We start from the raw sequence: 7,218 nt of genomic DNA, 5'->3' as shown, positions 1-7,218 counted from the left end.
CCAAGGCATTATCATTCCAGGTAGTAAGGACTGCTCACTTTCGGAAGTTTTGACAGTACAATTCTGCAGAATCTCTACCCTGGCTCAATGCCAACAGGGTCTTTTCAGCCTGATCAATAGCATTAGGTTCGTCATACAACAACCCCAAGACTTGAAAAAATGCGTTCACATTAGTCAGAATAGGATCATCTGGTTTCAAAGAAAACGCCCAATCCTGGGGATCGCCACGCAGCAAAGAGATGACAATTTTAACCTGCTGTGCGGAGCTCCCTGACGAGTTAGGCTTCAAGGCAAAAAATAATTTACAATTATTTTTGAAATTCAAAAATTTAGACCGATCCCCAAAAAACACATCAGGAGTAGGGATCTTTGGTTCAGCAGCATGTGAATGAGCAAGGTAGGCGGAAATTCCCCGCACTTCCGCAGCGAGCTGCTCCACACAATCAGACAATTGCTTTATCTCCATTGAGAGAAAAAAAAAATTCCCCCCACGGCCTCAGAGATATAGAGGAAAAAATACACACACTTTTTTTTTTTTTACAATTCTTTCCTGCTATTGAGTACCCTAGTATGGTGGGTGATTCTGTTATGAATGAGTCACCGTAGGAGGCAAAAACAGAAATACTAGCTAAGTCCAGAAAACCAGAGAAGTTGGCAGCTATCAGATTGCAGACCCCTGAACCTATCAACAACAACTAGCAGTAGCCGTGGGGGGTTCCTACGATGCCCTAGACCCCTCGATCACAGCCGGAGAACTAAATGGCCTAAAGACAGAAAGGGAAATCTAAACTGCCCCAGAGCAGACCCCAAAGCAATAGGCAGCCCCCAACATATAATGATGGTGAAGCAAGATGAAAAAAACACTCACACAGATAGAAAGATAGGCTGAGCAAATGATGGGGCCCAAGCTAACTAAATTGGACAGGATAGAAAAGCTGCTGTCTGCAATCCGCCCAAAACCCTATCAAAACAAGAGCCAACAGAATGATAGGGAAAAAAGCCCTGAAGACGCTAGGCTTCAAAAAGACTATATCAGTACTCAGGTATTTTCTGAAGACAGAGCAAAAAGGAATTCAGCTCACCCCAGCAGGGAATGGCAGAAATCCAGAAAAACAAGGCAAAACAAAACCAAAACACAAATGCAAAAAGCAGAGCAGAAAACTTAGCTTTTGAGGAGAAGGAATCAGACTGGTCTCCTAGAATCCCTTAGAGAAATCACCCGCAAGGCAGAAGGGCGTCGGCTGCCTTATATCCAGTCAGCAATTCCAGTCACCCAGTCATCATTATCCTGCACAGGTGCTTGGTAATCAGCCTCACTACCTTCCTTCACCAGAAGAGGGAGTTCATCAGACCTCAATGGTGAAGGGGAAAATGAACTCACAACAGGTGTTATTGTGCTAGGGTTGTCTGTTGATACTTCGCATTCTGCACTTTTATCCCTATATCCAAGTATAGTTATCACAAGGTATGATTAGAACAAACATTGACAGGTCGTTAATGTGTTCTAGCAAGACAAAACTTCTGACCAGAAGAACTGTCATTTAAGGAGGAGTGCCTCTCAAGCAATTAGGAAATTAGGAGACAGCAGAGCTCTGAGCTGCTCAAGAGACAACTTGAGAATACACCTTTAAGTCTTTCAGAGGGTGCGGTTTTCTTCTTGACTGGTGAGGTTACTTCATGCCACTGTGCATGTTTTTATACTCCAATATACATACCTTTTCTTCACTATGACACATTCTTATATATTACATACACTGGTTTGCAATGGTGTGATTACTCTTTTTTGCATACCTTGATTTATTGCTTCATGTACTTTACTAAATATTAATTTATACATTATTTAATGTTACATTCTGAAAGTATCCCTTTCTTTCTGTATGCAATACTGTATTTCCTATCAGTCTTCATATTTGTGTCCTAACATTTATGCACTTTGTAATGAATATTTAATAAAACGTTATTTTGTGCTATTGTGCCTTGCACTTATCCCTTATGAGTTTTTTTTTCTGTATGTATGTAATTATTGGCCCATTACCCTCTGCTCACCATACATATGTAAGTTTATACTTATGGAAGAAATTACAGTACCTATATAGGAAGTCATCTTTTTTTCTACTGACCCTAAATGGCATATTAATCTGTTTGCCTTCTATGGATAACAGTGGTATAAAACTAACTCAGTGTATGAAATTGTCTGACAAATTATATAGCATGCATTCAGTCTCTCAGCCCTTCACTTTGTCTCTGTTAGATTTTGTGATGGATCTAAGAGGTACATTTCTCTTTTTTGGAGAGTGACATGCCTAGTTTGGCATGCCACTGTGAGGAGGCTTATAAGCGAACCTTTTACGAGCCTTGCCACATGACTTTGGAACATTCCTCTTTCATTCATGTTTCCTTCAATTGCAACCAGTCGTCCTGTCCCTGCAGCTGAAAAACACCCCCATAGCATGATGCTGCCACCACCATGTTTCACTGTTGGGATTGTATTGGGCAGGTGATGAGCAGTGTCTGGTTTTCTCCACTCATGCCACTTAGAATTATCACCAAAAAGTTCTATCTTCATCTCATCAGACCAGAGAATCTTATTTCTCATAGTCTGAGAATCCTTCATGTATTTTTTTAGCAAACTCTATGTGGGCTTTCATATGTCTAGCACTGAGGAGAGGCTTCCGTCGGGCTACTCTGCCATAAAGGCCCAACTGGTGGAGGGCTGCAGTGATAGTTGACTTTGTGGAACTTTCTCCCGTCTTCCTACTGCATCTGTGGAGCTCAGCCACATTGATCTTGGGGTTCTTCTTTACCTCTGTCAGCAAGGCTCTTCTCCCACGATTGCTCAGTTGGGCGGCCAGGTCTAGGAAGACTTCTGGTGGCCCCACACTTCTTCCATTTAAGGATTATGGAGGCCACTGTGCTCTTAGGAACCTTGAGTATTGCAGAAATTCTTTTGTAACCTTGGCCAGATCAGTACCTTGCCACAATTCTGTCTCTGAGCTCCTTGGCCAGTTCCTTTGACCTCATAATTCTCATTTGGTCTGACACGCACTGTCAGCTATGAGGTCTTATATAGACGGGTGTGCGCCTTTACAAATCAAGTCCTATCAGTTTAATAAAACACAGCTGGACTCCAATGAAGGAGTAGAACTGGGTCGCCCTCCCAGGGCTGTGGGGTACTTGGTACCGGGCTGGTCTCTCAGAGGGGATTGTCACAGCAGCGGTGACCCAGTCCGTGGCCCTGGGCGCCCATGTAAAAGGTGTTGAGTTGGGAATAAAGTTTATAAGTGATTCGTGACGCCACCTGTGGTGTTCGGCAAGGGAGGTGTTAAGCCGATACTGCAATCAGATCCTCTGGGACAGATGGTGTAGTGCAGCAATGATGTTGTAGCCCTCCACAGGAAGGGCTGTTGTCCCATGGCAGTGTAGATAAAGGGTTAGGAAGAAGGTGCATTGTTTGGCACAGAGATGTAGCAGTGCTGAAGATGTTGCAGGAAGGAGGCAAGGACACAACAGGGTGCAGTTTCTTTACCTTTACTTGGCAAACGCAGTCCAGGGTCCTGATTACAGATGGCACAGGAGCAGGTTAGCCTGGAAGCAACTCAGGTATCTCTCTATCAGATGGGTTGTGTAGTCTCCTTCCTAGCGCTGGCTTGAGGTACATGCAGTACAGGGTTACACTGAAGTTCCTCCTTTTTATCTTCTCTTAGAACTACCTCGTATGGCAGACAGCTGTAGCCCTCTATCTCTCTTGGCTCACCCGTCGCTGTTGTGTCTCGGAGTCTTAGTTGGGAATAGAGCATTTACAGCTTCCTATTCCTCTGGTTTCTGTTGCAGGACCTTCAGTATCCATACAACCGTGGAGACCAGGCTCCAAATCATGCGCTATCACTGGGAGGGAGCTCTCTTTCCTCAGCTCAAACTCCAGCTTCTCTCCACACGTCTACACTCGTTGCCCTCCTCACACTAACTATGTCCCCTCCTGGCCATCAGAGCGCGCTCCTCCCCCAATCCTGGTTCAGAGCTCCCTCTGCTGGCCTGGAGTGGGAACTGTGTTGCATGACATAGTTAACTGTTAGAGAGACCCTTCATTGCCTCCAAGCCTGACATCACCCTCCCTGGAGGAAGGTAATGCCACTGTGGCAACCATACTCCTGGGGGCGCCACAGAACCATTTCAAGGAGGATCACAAGGAAATGGACAGCATGTGACTTAAATACAGTATGAGTGTCTGAGCAAAGGGTCTGAATACTTGTGACCATGTGATATTTCAGTTTTTCTTTTTATAATAAATTTGAAAAAAATTCTACATTTCTGTTTTTTTTTCAGCCAAGATGGGGTGCACAGTGTACATTAATGAGAAAAAATGAACTTTTTTGAATTTACATAATGGCTGCAATGAAACAAAGAGTGAAACATTTAAAGGGGTCTGAATACTTTCCGTACCCACTGTATGTATATAGTAGATATTAATTTTCCTAAAGCTCATATGTATCGCCTTCAATGGCTGCTAGCACCTGTCTACAATTGAACAGTACAGCCTAGTTGTCACTTTTAGGCAGATAGTATTCTGACCGGGGAGACCCCCCCTAATATTTATATAGCCCATCTTAAATGTTAAACGGGATATGTGAAAATGATGAAAACCCCATTAACAAGTTACTCTCTAGCTGTAATCTTCCACAGGATTATTATGCAGCGTATGTTCAGTAAGTGAAAGTTTATTCATTGCTATTCATAGAAGCTGCTCTGATGGAAGGGTTATTCTTATTTCCCTCTGGTAATTAATTCTCCCAGTTATTTTTGACTTGACAAAGTTGGCATCTTTGTAAATGATTACATTCCTGGTTTCTTGAAGACTTTTGTGTTGTATGTTCAATTACTCCTCTAATTAGAATCATTTTGCTTCCAGTCACTACAGAACATTTATAAAGCCAATGATTCCGCTCCTGCAAATATTTACATCTGAATGGAGCAACATATTTACAATTCCAGGTTTGCATTGATTCAATGTTGTTTTCCTAAAAGACAATGAAACCGAAGGCAATTCTAAAAAGAACACAGAATGAACTAATGTGGTCCCAAGGTATGTGATGTGATTATTGCTTTGTGGTTATTATTACTGCAAGCTGTAACGGAGGGAGAAAACGCTCCTTATTGGTTCACATTTCTCACGCGCCATCATTGGATTTAAGTAAATGTATATATCGTTGTCGTGGGTTAAAATCTATAACATTGTGTTCAGAAGGAAGAATAAAAATAGTTAACAGGCAAACACAATAAAATAATACAAACATGTAACAAAAACATATCATATATGCAAAAATATAACATAAGTATGATACATGAAGATCCTAAAATTATCACCTGATCAAGGGGCAAGGGGTTATCAGGGACTTTTATTTTTACAATGTGTCTAAGAACTAAGGGTCCCGTTCCACATAGCGTCACACCAGCGATCCCGACAACAATACGACCTGGTAAGGATCGCTGGTATGTCGCTACATGGTTGCTAGTAAGCTGCCAAACAGGCAAATCTCTTCAGCGACACAGCAACGATCCGGCGATCCGTGTAACGACCTCGGCAGTCGTTGGGACCTAGTCACACAGCAGCTTTTCTGACGACTCACACCTGCGTCCCTGAGTTCTGAGTCACCAACGAGGTCGTTCATCGGAGTTAAACACAGCGATGCATGCTGGCCAGCGGGACACCAACAATCAAACAATGGCCCAGGACATTCCAGCACGATCAGCGATATCCAGCGGGGGGGGGGGGGCGGTCGCCGCTGTGTGTCACATATAGCGAGATCGCTGTTGTGTCACAAAATCGGTGACGCTTCAGTGATCTCACTAACGATCTTGTTATGTGAGACGGAGCCTTAACAGACAGGTAGTTGCTATCGATCTGCCTGTTGTGCCAATCTCTGCTGGTACACAGCGGTCACAGACTGTACCTGCTGGCGATTAAGCTGCTTCCGCTGATGTAAACAGAGCAGGTTCTCTTTGCTCTGCTCTGTTGACGGGACGTGACTGCTGATGTCATGCTGATTGACTCCTGGATTCCTGAGGCCTAAACTTAGGGAAGCCATCTGTCAATCAGCATGTCATCGACCCGGTCAACAGAGCCGCATGGAAAAAGAAGAGCTGGTTTTGTGACGTGTAGCAGCTGAATCGCTGGCAGGACTGGTCAGTGACAGTTCTGAGACGGTACCAGGTACAACTGTCTCTGTTAGCAATTACCTGCCTATTAATTTTTCTTTGCATAGTAAAAAAAAGTCCTGGAGAACCCCTTTTAAATAAAAGTCCTTCAGGTATTTTTAATGGAGGTTCTGGTTTAGGAAATTTCCTATTCGGGAATCCTGAGTTTATAGAGGTTTCAATTCCCCATTGAGGACCCTCATCCATTGGCTACAGCAGTGGTCAGCAACAAAGAGTGTCTCACACTGAAGGATCACAATGTCCATGCGTTGACTCATGCATCCTTGTCTATGTAATTCTTTATCTTTCCTGTGGTGGTGATGAAATCTTCACGATCAGATGACAGATGATTAGTAGAGATCCCAGCACTGGGATATCCTGCCAATAATATATTGTCAAGGGACATTTCTAAAGGTCACCATACACACATTAGGATAGAATTGATGAAAGTGAATGAGATCAACCCTAATAAACGATAGACAAGTAACTACTGTATATTGTCTCATTTTACCTGACCGATCACTCAGATTTCATCATCTGCAAGAAAGTCAGCTTTTTACGCACATTTCCTTCAATAGACAGACAAAATATCTTTTCAGCAAGGCAATCAAGTCCCAATTGATAGATAGTGTCAATAAAATCTTTTTCCAGTAGTTCTTGGTGCTCATGACGTTGGAGTTTGGAACCCTCAACACGTTACTGGTGATGAGCGAACTTGTCGAAACTGGAACATTTGATTGTGTGCTTGAATTGGGTCAGTAAACTTGTTTCATATTGAATTTACTTGACTCTTATTTAATTGGAGGTTATTATGCTCTATAGAGTTGAGCGAAACGGGTCGGTCATATTCAAAAGGCGGCGACTTTCGCTGAAGTCGGGTTTCATGAAACGAAACCCGACCATAGCGTGAGGTCGGCGACCAGAGCGCCAAAGTCGCGTTTCAAAAGATGCTTCCAGCGCCCTTTTTTAGCCAATGATGGAGGACGCACACTGTGGGCAACGCGATGACATAGGCATCGGTCACCA

The sequence above is a fragment of the Dendrobates tinctorius genome, unplaced genomic scaffold, assembly GCF_039654945.1.
Source record: "Dendrobates tinctorius isolate UK_male_01 unplaced genomic scaffold, ASM3965494v1 ptg000056l, whole genome shotgun sequence".
In the NCBI taxonomy this organism is placed as follows: domain Eukaryota; kingdom Metazoa; phylum Chordata; class Amphibia; order Anura; family Dendrobatidae; genus Dendrobates; species Dendrobates tinctorius.
Note: the sequence above shows the minus strand (reverse complement) of the source record.